Raw genomic sequence first — 20,119 nt, forward strand, 5'->3', positions numbered from 1 at the left:
CGCTTCCCCTCTTAATAAGCGTAGGCCCTCCTTTCTTCGGTCATTTCCAATTAAACTCACTCTTCCTCTTTAAATCCTTTTTCCTTAACAATGGAACTTCTATTCTCAATTCAAGATTCACGCAATTCCAAAAGTTGGACTAGCCCTTCTTGATTCCTTTGGCATTTCATTTCACAATTAAAACAACCTTTTGATATTATTGCCATAAGTCGGAGGTCGTCCATAACTTCCAAGATAGTACTCACTAAAATCGAGAAGAGAACATGGTCATGAGATTGTTATATTCCACTGTCATCATCACCAATGATAGCAGAGGTATCCGAAGTTATTTTTCCCACAAAAAATCCGAGAAAAACCTAAGATTATATGTCACTATGCTTGCCTGAGATTTCGAAGATCTTATGCGAAAATCTCACTATGCTTATCACCGAGATACTCTAATTTATTGTACCATTGAAGTTTCAGAGTGATCTAAAGTTATTTCGTCTGTGATTACTCCAACTGTGTATTTATAGGTGCTGGTCCATGTATGCAAGCTAATGTGAACTTAATGAACCGTTGCGTTCCTTTATTGAGCCGACGCGTCATCTATATATACTTTGAAGTCGATTTGACTGTATTTCACATTGTTTTGTTGGCAGTCATCTTCTTTAGAGGATGGTGCTTGTCTTGGAGTGCTACTTGACACTTGGTTGACGCATATTCATGCTCAAGAAGAGCTCTTTAACATGAATTTGATTCTTTGACTTTCCTAAACCTATGAAATGAGCAAGAAACTCATTCTTATAATTTACAAAAATGATATTTCCTTTTCTTGACAAGTACAAAGATCAAAATTACATTTGTAAATATCGAACCTAGTTACACTTTCTTGAACACTCCCTCTTAACCAGGGAGGTATTTATAATGGTACTTGGTCATTCTCAATCCAAAGAATTTCTCATAAGAAGAATTAGATTGGTAACCCATCTGTATAGCATCATAGTAACCAACATTGTTCATAGCAAGTCCTTGACTAACAACACTCTCTCTCATAATATTAGAGCACAATGTTGGGGAGTATAAACACCTTTATCATTGTCTCTCAAGGTACATACCCACCTGGGTGTTCATCAAGTATGACCTTCTAGGACTATTCTTATCTTGGGTTCCCAGCCCCCAAAGAATATTGGTCCTCTTGCCTACTATTATCTTGGATGCCCTACGCATTATCAAAGAACATCAGATGCCAGATGATTATCCAACCCTCCATTCTTTCTTCCAAAGTGATGACAAGAATGTTGTGTCTATCATGTGTCTACATTTCCATTCATGGCCTTAACCTATACTTATGGCTGTTAGTCCTGGTCTACTGCATGACATATGAAATAGAAAAACACAACCATCACTACTTTTTAATCAGGGGTGATCCAATCCAAGGTCCCTCTTGATCAGGGACCTATCATATCTCCCTCTTAGCCCGGGACTCTTCTATATATCAACAACTTCTTTCTTCATGAGTCCTTCAGCTGCTTGATCAACTTCTCTCCTTGATGTCATGAAAATCAGTTGAACTTCTTCCTTCCAGGGATACAACCATCGATTACTTTCCTCCTTATTTCATCATGTCATTCCTTTCTTCATGGAAAGTGGCCTTCTTCATATCTGGAACCTTCGTTATATGACTACTTCTTTCTCATCATGCTTCTTCCATCCACCACATGAATGCTAGTTGTACTTGTATTTACAACTCTTGTTCGAGTAGCCATACATTATCTAGATATTATTCAAGAATTCAAAACATCATATTAAATTAAATCATACCTTACGAGATGGATCTTCATCATGAAATCTTCTTGTAGGTATCATCATCCTACACACATATTGACACATCTCCCAAGGATATCCATTTTCAAGGGTTTTCATTTTTAAACTTTCATCGGAATCTCCATATCTTTCCGGAAGATTTCCTAGTCAAATCTTCTTGGTCTTTGGGATGTTGATTTCCTTCATCATGGTTTCATATCTCATGATATCTTCCTTCCCCACACATTTCATTCTCATTAGCTCTGAATCCGAGTTTCTTCATTGTAGTCAACCATCTCGTACTTCATATGAGGACATATTATGTTGATTTCATTTAGTGTGACTTATGCCTTCCTGCATCCTTTCAGAGGAGGAAATCCTTTTTCTTCTTGATCATGCTTCTTAAGGTATAAGCAGTGATCCATGTTACCTGCAACCATATGACATGACATTATAATATTGAACACAAACATACATACATTATTTTACCTTCAGGTCATCGAGGTTTCTTGCAGTAGCTTCCTTGATTGAAAATATCTTCAATGCATTGATCTACTTCACGTCATCATATCATCGTCTCATGGATTCCATAAGTTGGAATGTTTGTTGAAACACTTACTTCCTCTCTATATTAGTGAACCCTATGATGAGGATTCCATCAGATAATTTTGAGGATCTTATATATCCCCAACTGGCAGATGTTTCCCTTTTGTCTGATGAGCCTTAGATTACTCCTTTCCTTCCTTCAATGTCCATTGAGGTTCCCAAGAGTTATATATCCTACATGTTTGTCTACCATGGATATTGTCCTTCATGATTCCCATGGTGATGTCACGATCTCTTGTTTATGATGCTTCCATGATGCCATGATGCATCTTATTATCATTTTCATATCTTATAACACAAGATTTAGGAGCTTGTGATAAGACCCTTTTGTATGGGATACTATCTTACTCATAGGAGAGATTTGTTACTCCCTCTTTCCTTGGTCCTTTTCTTCAACTTCCTCCATCTTTCATTGATATGAGCTTCCAAAATATTTCTATAGCATTGAATCTTATCTATACTTATTTTGTCTTTCTTGATGACTAATCGTCCCTTTCCGTTTTGTACATGGTTGAGTTATTTTAACCTTCAATATTTTTGTCATAAACTTGTCTTTCTCTATCTATCATAGAGACCATAAGTTGTCGAATGAGGTAACTCATAGATATATATATTTGTGCATTATAGATTAGTGATGGTTATCTTCCTTCCTCGATCTTGTATATGGGACCTTATGAAGATATCCTACATCCTTTGATACCTTTGCTTCCATGTAGATAAAATTTCATGTCACCTTCTTCATTGCACATTCAAATAATGAGTCTATCTTATACATTTTCTTTGATGTCTCCAATATTGCTATATGAGGGGAACCCATAAGTATCCATTTCCATAAATTTAGAGCAAACCTTTTAGTGACTTCAGCTTCTTAGAGGACTCTCACTATCCTTCTTCTCCATGCAAGGGATCTTGATGACCCATCAACTTATAGATGTCCTTGCAATTCATGAATTCATTTAACAAAATTTATAAATTGAAAAGATTGTTACTTGTCATGTGAAGACGAAATATTCACCTTGATCATGTTGGTGAAGGTTGAAGAAGATGTATGAGGGATTCTTCTCAGATGATCTTCTTTCAAGTGTGAAAGCCTTTCCTTAAATGGAAAAGGTTGCTTCCTTTTGATGAGGATGATTAGTTGCTACCTCGGATGGTCTTCTATTAGGGAAAGGAGACGATCCTTTCTTGATTTCATAACCTTGGAGATGATATTGCCTTCAATATGATTTTCCTTATTTTGTAGATCAGGATTGTTGCTAGGGTTTCAACTTTTTCCATGTTGATGTGATCTTCATTTTCAAAGCCTTCGAGTTGTCTTGTTTTGTAGACATATTGATCAGGGTCTTGGTGGCCTTTTGATGAGGATTGTGTAGACACAAGTTCTTTTTGTTGTAGAATGTCTCCTTGATTGTATAGACAAACTTGCTGATGTAGATTATTGTTGTAGATTTCTAGGGTTTGATCAATATCAGGGTTTGTTTCTTTAATGTAGACCTTGATGTCCTTTAGCTTGCTTTGATGCCCTCATAGAAGATTGATCCTTGAAATGATCCAAAATGGATTTTGGATAAACCCCTAAGTCTAAGTGTTCCTCATAGAGGAAAAATTAAAGTCCAAGGAAGTTCTTGGAAATAGACCCATTGTAGAGATCATCTCTTTCTGAATCTGTTGCAACTTGAATGGGAAAAAATGGACTTAGTATGTAGAAGTTATCGTAGAAAGAAGATGCCCTTTGTTCTTTGCAAAAAGAGGCAAATCTTTAAAAAAATGGCCTACAAGGCTTTATGGAGAAAAATCGCATTGAAGGAGGTCAAAGGCATACTTAGGTGAAAAGGGGAAGAAACTCCCGATTGTCGATCCCCGACAAATGGGGTCGGAGGAAAGCACATGTAGATATAACATAAAGGAAGTACCCCCAAGCCGATGCGATATGTTGATCGCCGATATCAGTGGATCGTCATCAATGGTGGCATGGGCTTAAGGCGAGACCTCGTGTCGAGCAATATTGCGATTGCCGATACCGGCGGATTGCAATCGGCGTTGGCATAGGCCATGCCATATGGAAAGACCCTGGGACTATGTGATTGTGATATCACAATATCGCATCGGAACTATATAAAAGAGCGAGGGTTGATACATATACAACTTGCGATAAATCCGGACCCGACAGGTATTATGGGTAAAAGTATATGTATTTTGAAGTTCATAAAAAGGTGTTTTTAATGTAAAATTGCGTTTCGTTAAATAAATAAAATACAAAAGGAATGCGCCTGATACAATGAATCTGGACCCGAAAGGGTGTATAAATGATGTTGTATAGTGTTTGAAGTCAGCCATAAAGCCATTCGTCGATATTTTAGTGTTTTAATGTCTTTTTCAAATACAAAGGGAAACCACGAAATGAGCGGGATTTTGTGCGAGTCGCAGGCAATAAGTGGTTTTGGCCAGGCTCTGCCCGAGCCCATAGACTGGATGCCATGTGGCTAGGTGTTAGAGGGGGAAAGCCACCCTTTTCAGGTGGGTAATCCTCATGTGCGTTAGCCACCCAAAATCAATAACAGGCGTTGATCAACATCACTTGCGATCGCGCCCAAAGACGGATCCGAAGGGAATATAGGGTAGAACTAACAACTTTTGGAGTCTGATAGACTGCATTTGGGCGAATTTTCCTTTGTATTTGCGTATTTCTTTGTGTAAATAGAGAACGACCATTTTTGGGATTTCCAAGGCACTGATGGTCCATTCTGTTATAGAACAGGTGGCCACCATCCCTGAAAGCATTTGGCAATGATTGCTAACGCTCAGAGGGGGATTTGAGTGGACAGAGGCCAGGATCCAGAGAGCCAAAAAAGTGGAAACGAATAGACAGCATCGATTGGCTTTAAAGCCATAGACTGACAGAGACAGAGATAAGGAGTGCTAAGACAAGAGAAGTCGAGAAGCAAAAGGAGAGAGCATGTGAGAAAAAAGCTATTGTGGAAAGCAGTTGATGGAGCCTTTGGGGTCACTTGAAGTTCAAATGAAAAGCCAGAGAACTAAAGGTTGTAGAAATAAGAGCTAGAGCCAAGAGCCAGAGGTGAGAGTGAGAGCGAGAGCCAAGAGACAAAGCCAAGAGCCAGAGCTGAGAGCCATAGCGAGAGCCAAGAGCCAGAGGCAAGAGCCAAAGCCACGAGCGAGAGTGAGAGCCGAGAGCCAGAAGAGGCGAGAGCTTCAAGAGCCAGGGATAAAATGGTGTCTAAACCCATTGTTTCTGTGTAAAACAGTGGAGTTGAGCCAAGAGTTGGTAAAAGGACTTTGCCATAATCCCAAAGAGCCTAGTTGAGTTGACTAGAACTCATGGAGACGTAGCCCAAGAGTTTTGCATGAACTTCATATTAAGTTGTTGTCTTATGTGTTTGTTATTTGTTGCATTGTTTGCACTGTTACATGTATTTACATATCAGCACAAACAACATATTTTAAAGCACATAAAAAATTAAAATAGCCATAATCATTCACCTTACTTTCAAGCACATATTTAATTCTGCATTGGTTAATCATTTGTGACTTTGGAATGTTTAAACTTTGGGAGTGGAAGAGGTTCTTATAAATTAGACTAGAGGCCGAAGTGCCCCATTTTCAGATCAGGTGGTATCAAAGCTTGAGATTCGTTAACCTCACCTTTGAAGAAGGTTATATCAGTATGGTTGATTGACAGAGCAAAGATTGCTTGTCTAAAGGTGTTTAAACAACCAGAGGTTGATTGTATGCTTGTTTTGCATATTAACTATTGTTTGAGTTTGCAGAGGTGAAGGGAAAGCTATTTATAGCTCAGTCTAAGAAGGACAAAAGGGAAGAAGGGCTGAAGGCATTCTTCTATCCCAAAGGACCTCAAAGCAATCCTTGAAGAACAAGAGGTTTTTTTCCAAAGGTTACTTGAATATGCTCTTTGCTAATCTTGTTTGAAGTTCTTTTGTTCATTGGTATAATGACAACTTCTACAAGTGAATCCTCAAATTCCTCCTTCATCACAAGACTCTATGATGGAGACTTGAAGCAAGACTTGTTCATCATGATGGACAAGGTGAAAGAAATGTAAGAGGATGGAAAGAAGAGCTGCATACTTAGATAGTAGTTGAATTCCATGAAGGAAGAGAAGCAGTTGCTTTCTGACAGACTGCAGGAAATGGAGAGGCAACTTCATATTGCAAATATGAACCTGAAGAGAATGCATGAGTCGAAGTCATAACTCTTTGTTGCCAAAGAAGCCTTGGTCAAGTATCAGCTTGAAGAAGAGGTAAACCATTCCAGTTTGTCTTCAAATTCTTCTAAAAATGCTTATATTGGTTCTTTTGAAAAACATACTAGAGGCATAGGAACCAAGCTAATGTCCAAGATGGGCCGTGAAGGAAAGGGCTTGGGAAAGCCTGCACAAGTTATTGTTGAGCCAACAATGATTGAGTAAATCCTTCAGTATTTGGGTCTTGGCTATGGACAGACTTATGGAGAAAGTTCTAGAGCTACCATGAAGGCCATTTAAACAGCTCCAAGGGGGAGTTGCATTGTAGGTGTGCAGAAGCACACACTTGAACCAGGGATTTGTGGAAACTCTAATAGCCTTGAAGAGATTGATGGTATTCCAAAGGGATCCACTTCTTCATTTGCTTCACCTCCTCATGAAGGCAATAAAGGTGGAAGAGGCGGGTATAAATCCGGTTCTAATCATATTCCTTTTGATTTTGCAAAACATGGTAAATTTCCATGTAAGCATGGGAAAAGAATTGCATGTTCCTTTTGTGGTTTGGATAACCATCATGTTTCTAGATGTTGAAAGAGAATGGCCACATACAGAAAAGTTTTGAAGGAAAAGAAGCAAAGAGCCAAAGGTCCATTGGACAAGGAAAATCATGCTGTCAAGAGGATGCACATGTGTTGCACTTACTGCCATAAGCAAGGGCATCTTGCTGAAAGGTGTTGGACTCTGAATCCAACAATGCTTCCACAAAAGCTGAAGAAAGTGGAAAGAGAAGATGGTAGAAATGGAAATGAAGTTTCCATGGATGATGTGCTTCAAAAGGATTCACATGTTGATGTTGATGTGCACATGGAGATCTTTTCTATGAGCACATGCAGATCTTTTCTATGGTGATTTATTAGAATTCATATTGTAATAAAGTGATAACTAATGTCATATTATTTGTAGTGTTTGGTTAAACAGTTAGGCTGTGTAACTGTCCCAGTTGACTATATAGACACACATACACACACACACACACACACACACACCAATGTATCAGTTCTGATTCTGATTTAACTAATAATAAAGAAGATATCTTTATGCATTCGTTGATTCCCCACTATTGTGTCTATATTATCTTTACTTATGTTTTTCATGTGATTTCCTGAAGTCTGTTTACTGGTAATAGTGTACGCTTTACGTTAGATTAAGGAAGCCTTATTTGATGGTGCCAAAATTCATGTCAAGGATGTATGTAAACTATGAATTTCATTTCACGTGGAGAATCATCACACTTTCATTCTTAGTTTAGCGTTGACGCCTAGAACTAATAATAAAGAAAATTTAATTGGGCTTTGGTTCATCCTTGACTATGCAATGTCTAGGCAAGTGAAGTTCTTACACATCTTTGGCAATTCACTAGTGGTTATTGATTGGTTCTTGGGATTGAAACTTTACACAACTTTTCCATGAGTCATTGGCAACAAAGAATGTGCCAATTATAGGAATTTTTTGAGGAGTTGGACATATCAGATACATATGACATATCCAAAGGGAACAAAATTTCGATGCAGACATAAGATCAAAGGAAGCATTACTCCAACTTGTAGGACATTTAGTCATTACAAAAAAGTTTCTTATGTCCTTACGGTGAATGCCAACTAATTCTGAAACTGAAGTTGTTGTAATTGTTGGAACCTACCAAGTTTTCATTTTGATTGTCATATGTTTCGGATTGGCGGAATGTTGTAATTGAAAAGTAATTTACATACTTTCATTTTAATGAAATAACAAGTATGAGATATTTTTTTTGGGAAAAGAAACAAGTGGGATGATTTTGTAGGTCAAATTTATATATATAGTAAACAGATGATATAATGTCAAAACATATGTGAATATGCATATGTGGTGTGAGAAAACTTATAGAGATTTAATACCTAATCTGTCTAAAAAATTTAAAAGTTAAAACATAATTTAAATTATAAAATTAATCAATTACGTTTTATTTCAATTTCAATTTTTATTTCTTTTTCTTTTAAAACATATGATTTTATCATAAATCTATAATTTTTATAGAAATGAAATTGTATTTCTTTTTATAAATATTCAATTTAGTTTTCCAAAATTTTATATAATACAAATGAAAAAATTAATTTTATATTAAACTTAAATAAAACATCTATTAAATATATAAAAAAACTTAAAAATCTATTGTATTTAAAAAAATACTTAAAATAGATAAAATCCAATTTATACCCCAAAAAAATATAAATAAATAAATATATAATATATTCAAACATCCACTTACACACCACAATTTTATCTTCCCTTTAAAATAATTAGTTAAATATTTAATGCAAATTTATAAAATATTAACTCATTAATAATTAATTATCTCTTATAAATTTGATCTAGAAATCTAACCATATATTCTAAAACATTATTTAACCTATATAAAAATAATAATATTTTAAAAAAGTTTCACGAATATAAAACTACTTGAAAAAATCTCACAATTATTCTAAAACATTATTTAACCTACATAATAATAATAATATTTTAAAAAAGTTTCACGAATATAAAACTACTTGAAAAAATCTCGCAATTATCTCAAACAAATATTGACCTTCCAAAAAATTATACTAACATTCTAAAAAGATTATATTAACGAAATATAAAATTATTTTGAAACCTTTTAGAGGTATAATACAATCATAAAACAATGTCACAAATATAAAACTATCAAAAAAAAATTTAATGATGATGATGATGGTTAACGTCCGCTGAGACCAAATAATGATCTATCGGACCTAAAAAGACAAATTAATTATTTTGATTTAAGATTTTATTCCTATGCTCAAAAAGTTTGGAGAGAAGCCTCCCGAGTTCACTATAATTTTGGCATTGTAAAAGGCTAGGAAGGTCAGTATTGTAACAAAGGTTGTGAAATTGAGATCTAATGTGGTTGTATGCAGGGCACTCTAAGAGGAAGTGGTTTTCATCCTCGATGCTCCCATTCTCACAAATATGGCAGATCCTTTCCATCCATGGCGTTTTAGGAACTACCCAGCGGCCAGTTTCACTATGGAGCTCATGAGAATTCGTTCTAATCTTTGCTATATTAATTTTCTTTTTTGAGCTAGTTAGAATAGAGAGATACTTTTGATCTTCAAGGGTGGTGTTGATGACCTTCTTATAATAACTTAATTTTCTTTTAGACGCTAAATCTTTCTCACACCACAATTTTTCTTTGAACTTAGAAGTAACAATATCTTTAATGTTATTTATGTTTTGCAAGGCATCATTCTCATTGATCTCCCAATAGTTTAACCAGGCCCTTGTGTCCTTATGCCATCCTCGGTTAAGCCTTACGTGATTTTGGCTGGAATTTAAAGCTAGCTTAGGAAGTCTATGATTGTCTATGTTATTGAGCTTGTGCTTGTACATCAGAAACCTGAGCATAGCTAGGCTCTCAATAGAAGAAGGACCTGCTTCTATAATTATCTCAAACAAATATTGACCTTCTAAAAAATTATACTAACATTCTAAAAAGATTATATTAACAAAATATAAAATTATTTTGAAACCTTTTAGAGGTATAATACAATCCTAAAACAATGTCACAAATATAAAACTATCAAAAAAAAATATTTACTGGATATTAAATATAGTAAAAAGAGGTTGAAATTACATATATACATACTTAAGTTGAAATTACATATATATGAGATCTTAGGAGTAAGAATGGCTAGCGCAGGTTTCCTCGTTCCCGCTTTCGTTGTCGAGCTTCGGCTCTTCCTTAGGGTTTATGGCGGCAGGGAAAATGGAGGGCGTCAGCGCTGCTCAACGGCCTTTGACGAAGGAGCCCTTGCAAGAATCATTGCATCTGCATATGACGCAGAGATTTGGCTCCCCACTGATGTAAAGGACCGCGGATCTCCACGGTTTCTCCTCGCCGGCAAGCCAATAGATGCAAATGTGAAAGAAACCAGGGCTGTGAGGGGCTTATGGGTTTCGAAAATGCAGCGAATGTTAAAAACGGAGGACGTTATTGGGTTTCTCTCACAGGCGAACCCTCACAGCCTCAGATCTATGCGCTTGAGCGAGCTGTTGTTGAATGAGGCTAGCCGGGGCATTGTAACAACCGAGTTATGCACAGATCTGATGGCTCGTTTCCAGATCTGCATCAAATCGTTGGGGGAAATACTACTCATCGATTCGGGTCTACGGACATATGTTCGGCAGCAGGTTATTTTTCATCTTCTTGAAGCTTGGGCACCGAAACACTCCTGTGAGGGTTCGGGCAGAAAGGATGTAAAGCAGATCTATAATATGGCCTCCATATTATTAGCTCAGAGCCAGGTTTCTCAGGATTCAAATACGGTTCTGGAAAAAGATTTTCAATCTATTTGTAAAGATCGCAATGTCAGATTCGGCACCTCCAGAACTCCCGCCTCCTCTCTTCTCAATCTCCTGTGGCAAACGCAGGATAAGAAGGCCAGCCTGTTGTCTCAGATAGGCAGAGGCAAGCAGAACTCTGGTTCCTCTGCCCCTTTTCAGATCCTGATCAAGCCTATATCAGGCAAAACCCTGCTACAATGGGTGAGAACGACGGATCTAGTGCAAGACCTTAAACAGGCTCTGGAAATCAAGCTGAGGATCCCTTCTACAGCACAGATACTTCTCCATGAAGGTAAACAACTCGAGGATCTCTTCCCCCTGTCTTTTTACAGCATTCAAAGAAATTCCTCCATTGCTCTTACCCTTCGTCTAAGAGGGGGCGCTGCAGGGCAGTCTTCCTCAGCGGAGGCGTTTTCTTATAAAGACGTTGTCCATGCAAAGTTGCCTAAGAGAACAGTTCCACCTGCTCAAGCTCCCAAGCCTTTCCTGGTGGACAAGCTGGAGGAAACCCCCTCCATAGAAATAAAACACCCATCGCTGGATGAGCAAACCCAGCATTTTGCGGACCATGGCATTATCTGCAGGTTTAATGGGCTATGGCCACGCACAGCAGACCTCTACCAATGGGTCCAATCCAACTGGACCAACAACTGCAAGGTTCTGCTATGCTCAAAGGGATTTTTCATCGTAGTATTCGCCTTCGATGAGGACTATCAAAAAGCCTTATCTGGTGGCCCATGGTTCTGGGGTGCAGCTGGTTTATTCCTCACTCCTTGGTTCCCAGATTTTGATCCCTCTACAGCAGTTATCACCAAACTCCCCATTTGGGTCAGACTTCCAAACCTCCCAGCGAATCTCTGGCACTTTGCGGTATTTCAAGGGATTGCCGAATCTCTAGGCCGCCTATTAGACACAGACGTTTACAGAGGGGAAAAGGGCTTATACACTTTTGCCAGAATCTGTGTAGAAATTGACATAAGCAAAGGTCTCCCGGACCAGATCAATCTCAAAATTGGAGATTTCCATTGGACTCAGTCTTTGGATTACGAGAACACAGCCTTCCGCTGCCGCAACTGCCATCATACAGGTCACCTTCAGAGCTCTTGTCCCACGATGCCAGCCCAAAAGAAGAAAGCCAATGCTAAACAGAAATCCAAAAGCTGGAAGCCTCATGATCCTCCTCCCATGGACGATTTTGACTTCAGCTCCGATGAAGAGGAAGAGAATAAGGAAGATATGGCAGCAGCGACGGAACCGGATCCGTCCTCGGCAGGTCCTGTGGTTTCATCAGTCATACCAGCCTCTCAGAAAAGGAACCATGAATCCTCCACCTCGGACTCAGAAAAGGAAACCTCCCCGTTGGCTCATCTCAGTATGCAAATTATTCCAGCTCAGCAAGATCCTCCTGAGTGGGTCAAAGTTGGTAAAAAGAAAGGGAAAAAAAGCAGAATAATGGATTCCGCACATGTAGGGTAGAGTCCTCTGTTCAGCTCTTTGCTCTTTTGTTCCTCTTGTTTCTTCATGCTCAGCATTGTGTTCCACTCTTTTTTTCTTAGGAGCCGAGGTGGACAACCAATCCTTTCCGTCTGCCTATGTTCTTGCTTCTCTTGCTTGTAACCACGCATTGTACCATACGTTTTCTTAATAGATTTAGTTTTTACTGAGAAAAAAAAAAGAAATTACATATATACATAAATGCTTCAAATTTATCATCCCGTCGAAAACAATTAATAGTATACGCATAGTTGTCCTTTGGGGAGGCGGTGGATATTCTTCCCGTTGTTCCGTCAACAGCAGCATATTCAAGTCAACTGTAAAGCGTGGTTAAAGGAACCTACGCAATTCCCGAAATTAATGAACGGAAAACGGATGCAATTCCCGAAATTAATGAGCCCTTGTCAGGGGCAGTGCGGGATGCAATTCCCGAAATTGATGAGGTCTTGTCAGGGGTAGTGCGGGATGCGGTTAGCCACTTTGGAGATTTGTTGCCCACGATCATGCAATCTAAATTAAAAAAAGTTAAAAACCAGATCAATATCTATTAAATATAGGATAAAAAAAGGGTGTAATCCTAATTAATGGTCATGAGTATGCAATATATGTATACTTTTGTATGTTGTAAAGGAGTAATTTATGATCCCTTTCCAACAGGGTGTGCGTATCTTAGTAGTTGTTCGTGGAGAGGGCGCAGTGGGGTGTGCGTATCCAATTCAACTGCAACTGCCTACTTATATCATTCCTCAACCCGTGAAGAGAGTGAAAAACGGGGAGAGGAAGATGCGAAATTAATGGAGGGCGGGTTGTACTGTGAGAATGGAAAACGGGATGCAATTCCCGAAATTAATGAGCTCTTGTCATGGGTAGTGCAGGATGCAATTCTCGAAATTAATGAGGCTTGTCAGGGGTAGTGCGGGATGCGGGTAACCACTTATGATCCCTTTCCAAACAATTAATAGTATCTGAGTAGTTGTTCGTGGAGAGGGCGCAGTGGGGGTGTGCGCATCCAATTCAACTGCAACTCCCTACTTATATCATTCCTCAACCCGTGAAGAGTGAAAAACGGGGAGAGGAAGATACGAAATTAATGGAGGGCGGGTTGCAGTTGCCGACCATCATGGAACCATATATTATTCCTCATCACCGTATATATATATGTGTGTCTACAGTCTAACCACAGATAAATCGGCAACTTTGATAATACAAATCAGAGATATTATTTGTACTGTGAGAATGGAAATGATGAGGCAGCAGATTAAAATCTGTCCAGAGATTGAAATCAGAATTCTGGTTGCCCAACAAAACATATGCAGGCCCCTCAGTTTGATAAACAAGTACTACAACCACCAGGTTGGAAAGGAAGAAAAGCAGTGCTCGTCCGTAAATATTCAGAGAATCAACGCACCGGCGAACGCAGTGTGGTCGGTTATTCTAAGGTTCGATAAACCTGAAACGTACAAGCCCTTCGTCAGCAGCTGCTCCGTGAAGGGAGATGTCAAGGTGGGATGCTTCAGGGAAGTCAAACTCGTATCGGGGCTTCCAGCGAAGAACAGCATTGAGCGCCTTGAGATTCTGGACGAGGAGAAGCACATTCTCAGTTTCAGGGTGTTGGGAGGAGAGCACCGGCTTCGGAATTATCAATCCGTGACGACATTGAACGAGTTCGTAGAGGAGGGAAGTGTTTGGACTAATGTTGTGGAATGTTATGTGACAGATATTCCAGAGGGGAATTTTAGAGAAGATACATGCACCTTCATAGATACCATAGTCAGGTGCAACCTGCAGTCCTTGTCAAAGTTCTTCCCACGGCCCACGTCTCAACAGTCCTTGTCAAAGTTGTTCCCACGGCCCACGTCTCAACAGATTAATAAATAATTGTTTTTATATTATGATCGGAAAGAACAAACTGCATTATTTTTTATTTGTTACGGGAGATATATTTGTTATGGCAGAAACCATGCCTAATTGCATTCTTTCCTAAAGTGGCAGAGGGTAGTTGAGGACATTATTAAGTTGAAAAATGTAAAATTGAACAACAATTTTGTTTTTAATTCCAAAACAATGTAACATAAAACAACTTTGTTTCTGTTTTTATTTTTGAATTCAGATTTTTGTGATCCATAGACTTTATTTTATACAAATAACTGAAACAATATAACAATATTTTTTTGGGTATTTTTTGGCAATGGCCTAAAATCTTTAGAACTTAAACTTCCTTCCATCAATTGAAAATGAAACGCAAAGTAGAGATATAGATGCCTCCACAGCTCCTGCAAAATCTTTCGTATTTATACTACTTTGATTTTCAATAATTTTGCATATGCTCCAATACCTCTGCAACATCCTTCGTATTGTACTTTATTAAGATTTATTAAGATTTAAGTGCAGTCAACACACACTAACAGGTTAAATTCTGGAATTGGATGTCGAGACATCGAGAACTGAACAAGAAAGTAACGTTACACGAAATAGGTTTGTCCACAATGTTAATCACGTGTTCGAGACCCCATAGACCCCGAACAAGATGAAGTATTATTGTAGCCCAATACCCCATAGACCCCGAACAAGATGAAGTATTATTGTAGCCCGATACGAGAAACATTTTCAGTCACCGAATTCAGGGGAAGTTGGAAGGAGCTATTTACTCTGGTGATGAAGGCAATCGTAGCGTGATTACTAAAATGCTAGGGTTAGACAAAAAGCTGAATGTAGCGTGATTACTAAAGCTCTAGGGTTAGACAAAACGCTCAATATTTTGGTTAGGCTTTGTTTAGTTATTTTTTCATGTGATTAGTTATTTTTAAATTTTTTTTTCAAGGAAAGTATTATAAAATCAGGATAGATTTATTTTAAATATCAATCTAATATGAGTTGAGAGCGATCTAATTTTTTTTTGAACTAGTCAAATCTTCTTGGTCTTTGGGATGTTGATTTCCTTTATCATGGTTGCATATCTCATGATTTCTTCCTTCCTCACACATTTCATTCCCATTGGCTTTCAACCAGAGTTTATTCATTGTAGTCAACCATCTCGTACTTTGTATGAGGACATATTATGTTGATTTCACTTAGTGTGACTTATGCCTTCTTGCATCCTTTGAGAGGAGGAAATACTTTTTCTTCTTGATCATGCTTCTTAAGATAGAAGCAATGATCTATGTTACCAACAATCGTATGACATGGCATTATAATATTAACCATAAGCATACATACCTTATTTTACCTTCAAGTCATCGAAGTTTCTTGCAGTAGCTTCCTTGATTTAAAATATCTTCAATCCCTTCATCTACTTCATGTCATCATATCATCATCTCATGGATTCCATAAGTTGGATTTTTTGTTGAAACACTTACTTCCTCTCTAAATTAGGGAACCCTACAATGAGGATTCCATCAGAGAATTTTGAGGATCTTCTATATCCCCAACTGGCAGATGTTTCCCTTTTGTATGATGAGCCTTAGATTACTCCTTTCCTTCCTTCAATGTCCATTGAGGTTCCCAAGGGCTATATATCCTACATGTTTCTCTGCCATGGATCTTGTTCTTTAGGATTCCCATGGTGATGTCACGAGCTCTTATTTATGATGCTTCCATGATGCCATGATGCAGCTTATTATCATTTTCATATCTTATAACACAATATTTAGGAGCTTATGACAAGACCCTTTTGTAAGGGATACTATCTTACTCATAGGAGAGATTTTTTACTCCCTCCTTCCTTGGTCCTCTTCTTCAGTTTCCTCCATCTTTCATTGGTATGAGCTTAAAAAATATTTCTATAGCATTGAATGATAGCTATACTTATTTTGTCTTGCTTGAGGACCAACCTTGTCTTTCCTTTCTGTACATGGTTGAGTTATTTTAACCTTCAATATTTTTGTCATCAACTTGTCTTTCTCTATCTATCATAGAGACCATAAGTTGTTGAATTAGGTAACTCATAGATATTTGTTACCTTGTTTATCTATTAGTGCATTATAGATCAGTGATGGTTATCTTCCTTCCTCAATCTTATTGATGGGACCTTATGAAGGTATCCTACATCCTTCGATACCTTTGCTTCCATGTAGATAAAATTTCATGTGACCTTCTTCATTGCACATTTAGAGAATGAGTCTATCTTATAGATTTTCTTTGATGTCTCCAATATTTCTATATGAGCGGATCTTATAAGTATCAATTTCCATAAATTTATAGCAGACCTTTTAGTGACTTCATCTTCTTAGAGGACTATCACTATAATTCTTCTCCATGCAAGGGATCTTGATGACCCATCAACTTATAGATGTCCTTGCAATTCATGAAGTCATTTAACAAAATTTATAAATTGAAAAGATTCTTACTTTTCATGTGAAGATGAAATATTCACCTTGATCAAGTTGGTGAAGGTTGAAGAAGGTGTATGAGGGATTCTCCTCGGATGATCTTCTTTCAAGTGAGAAAGCCTTTCCTTAAATGGAAAAGGTTTCTCCCTTTTGATGAGGATGATTAGTTTCTTCCTCGGATGGTCTTCTTCTAGGGAAAGGATACGATCCTTTCTTGATTTTATAACCTTGGAGATGATAGTGCCTTCAATATGATTTTCCTTATTTTGTAGATCAGGATTCTTGCTAGGTTTTCAAATTTCTCCAAGTTGATCTGATCTTCATTTTCAAATCCTTCGAGTTGTCCTTTTTTGTAGACATATTGATGAGGGTCTTGGTGGCCTTTTGATGAGGACTGTCGACACACAAGTTCTTGTTGTTTTAGACTATCCCCTTGATTGTATAGACAAACTTGCTGATGTAGATTGTTGTTGTAGATTTCTAGGGTTTGATCAATATCAGGGCTTGTTTATTTAATGCAGACCTTGATGTCCTTTAGCTTACTTTGATGCCCTCCTAGAAGATTGATCCTTTAAATGTCTCTTTTCTTCCCTTCCTTTGACTGTAACCATAGCTTTGAAACCATGTTGAAGAATCTAGGGAAAATGTAGTTTATATGATTCTTCATCACATGATAATTGTTTGTGAGTTATTTTAACTTTTTGCTTATTATCACAATCTTATCTTGATACCATTAGTATGTGTATTTCTTATTTCATCAAACAATTACCAAAATACAAGAGACAAGAACACAAGATGTTGGCTTTCTGCTAGGACCAAAACCTCGCCCTCTTGGAGAGGAAAACCTACAAAAATTTTTTCTTATAGCGGTTATAATTGACGAATACCAAGACCTTGACCCTTAACCTATTAGGCCACTCCAAGACCAAGAGACCAATCCTCTTCTTCGTTGTCGCTGAGTTCATCATCACTGGACCACTGAGATTTTCCTTGCTACTGTCATCACTGAGAACATTATTGTGCCTTTACTGAGATACTCATTATGACAATGAGATCATCGCTTCTACACCATTACTCCATCTTCACTGATCCAGGTGGATATTGGTGGCCACCCGCTAATTCCACTTGGATCCACTCTAGTGCTTCTTACAGTTTTTATCAGTTTCCTTAATTATAGCACAATTTACTATTTTTAGCAGTTTTTCGGGTCCTAAACTTCCGGAGCCGTTTTGAGGCCCTAAACGACGTTTTTTGGGAAATCCACCTGCCAGCGATTTTTCTGATAAAAATCGTCTTTTTCGTCGTAGTCCTCGGAGAGATATTTCCAATGGGCTATCATGCACATCAAATGGAGATAGTATGACCAATTCGCGACCCCGGGAAGTTGATGTACGAACTTACCCAAAAACGGGGCCCACAATTTGGTGTTTCATCTTCTAGGGTTAGGTTTTGGAATGTGAAGGGTTTTCCATTGTTTCTCAACAATAAATAGGCCCTCGAGCCTCATTGTAACACAGTTCAGAGGCATGTAGCCGACACATCTCTTCTCAGAGATAAGCTACCATCGCCCTAGCTGGGTTATTTCTATTTGTAAGCATATTTCAGTATTCTCCATTAATGAAATGAAGTATTATTTCCGCGGCATCTCTGTTTTTATGGTTATCGCATATTATTATTTCTGTTGCATCTCTGTTTTTATGGTTATCGCATCTCTGTATTTATGGTTATCTATGTAATCTATTGCGTTCCTGTCTAAATCCGGATCATTCACATAGATCATTGTTGCATTGTCTCAACTACACCATCATTACTGTGTCATATTATTGCACTACCACAGATATATTCTTGAGACCATGGTTGTGATTATACTTAGATCATGATTGTGTCTTGATGATATGCCGAGACTGTATGATCCTCTCCATTGTATATACATCAAGACTGTGAGATCAATACTGTGACTGTGTATATATATAACCCGAGATAGAGTATGACTGAGGTTCTTCATATGCATGTCAAGACTGTAACTTCTATGACAATAGTCACTGAAAACGGGAAGAGACCATGGTCATGAGACTGTTATATTTCACTATCATCATCACCGAAGATAGCAGAGGTATCTGAAGTCCTTTTTCCCACAAAAATTCCCAGAGAAACCTGAAATTATGTGTCACTATGCTTGCCCGAGATTTCAGATATCTTATGTGAAAATGTCACTCTCCTTATCACCAAGATACTCTACCTTACTATGCAATCGAAGTTTCAGAGTGATCCAAAGTTATGTCCTCTTGTAATTACTCCAACTGTGTATTTATAGGTTCTAGTCCATGTATGCAAGCTTACGTGAACTTAGTGAACCGTTGCATCCTTTTATTGAGTCGACGTGTCATCTATATATACTTTGAAGTTGACTTGACTCTCTTTCACATTGTTTTTCTGGCAGTCTTCTTCTTTGGAAGATGGTGCTTTTCTTGGAAGGCTACTTGACAATAGGTTGATGCATATTCATGCTCAAGAAGAGCTCTTTAACATGACTTTGATTCTTTGAATTTCCTAGACCTATGAAATGAGCAAGAAACTCATTCTTATAATTTACAAAAATAATATTTCTTTTTCTTGACAAGTACAAAGATCAAAATTAAATTTGTAAATATCGAACTTAGTTACGCTTTCTTCAACACATGAAAACCATAAAGTTGTATTGACATGTCAAATATCATGGTAAAGGCACTTGGAGATCAAGTGGAAACCCAATATGAAATGATAATCTACATGGTTGAGCTAATGGACAAAGTGGGTATGCTAAATAGGAGAGTTTCTATAGTTGCCAAGAAATATGAACACATTGATTTTTCTACCTTGGATGATGACAGTGTGCCACAACCACCAAACCTGATGGACTCTCCAATAGAGTAATGACTGTGTGAGCCTGATTTGTCAAGCAAGGTTTCTTTAGTATCACTTCCATCATCATGTATATTACCTTGTGGTTTATTTTATTTCCTAGTAATTTTTATAGTTTAAAAGATATTTTAGTAGCTTATGAGTTATGAAACTATAAAATTTTGAACTTATGTTTCTAGTATGGTATCCCAAGCGGCATAGTAATAGCTTGCACTACTTATCTTTGTTGTTATTTTTTATAGTAATATAAAACATTTGATTTTACAAAAAAAAAAAAACTTGGACAGTTGTAAAACAATTTTTATAACCTTGCTAATTTATTGTTGAAGAAGACACAAATAAATTCATTTAAATACCCATGTGAGGTGCCACAATGTCAAATGTGGTA

The 20,119-nt window shown here is 37.6% G+C and overlaps 1 pseudogene; it reads left to right on the plus strand.

Annotated features, from left to right (window-relative positions):
* The first annotated feature begins 13,738 nt into the window (after positions 1–13,738).
* Positions 13,739–14,380, plus strand: LOC149250351 (abscisic acid receptor PYL8 pseudogene; annotated as a pseudogene).
* The last annotated feature ends 5,739 nt before the right edge of the window (positions 14,381–20,119 follow it).

The sequence above is a fragment of the Pinus tabuliformis genome, chromosome 7 (assembly GCF_031772625.1).
Source record: "Pinus tabuliformis cultivar Carrire ecotype Pingquan chromosome 7, CPIR1, whole genome shotgun sequence".
NCBI lineage: Eukaryota > Viridiplantae > Streptophyta > Pinopsida > Pinales > Pinaceae > Pinus > Pinus tabuliformis.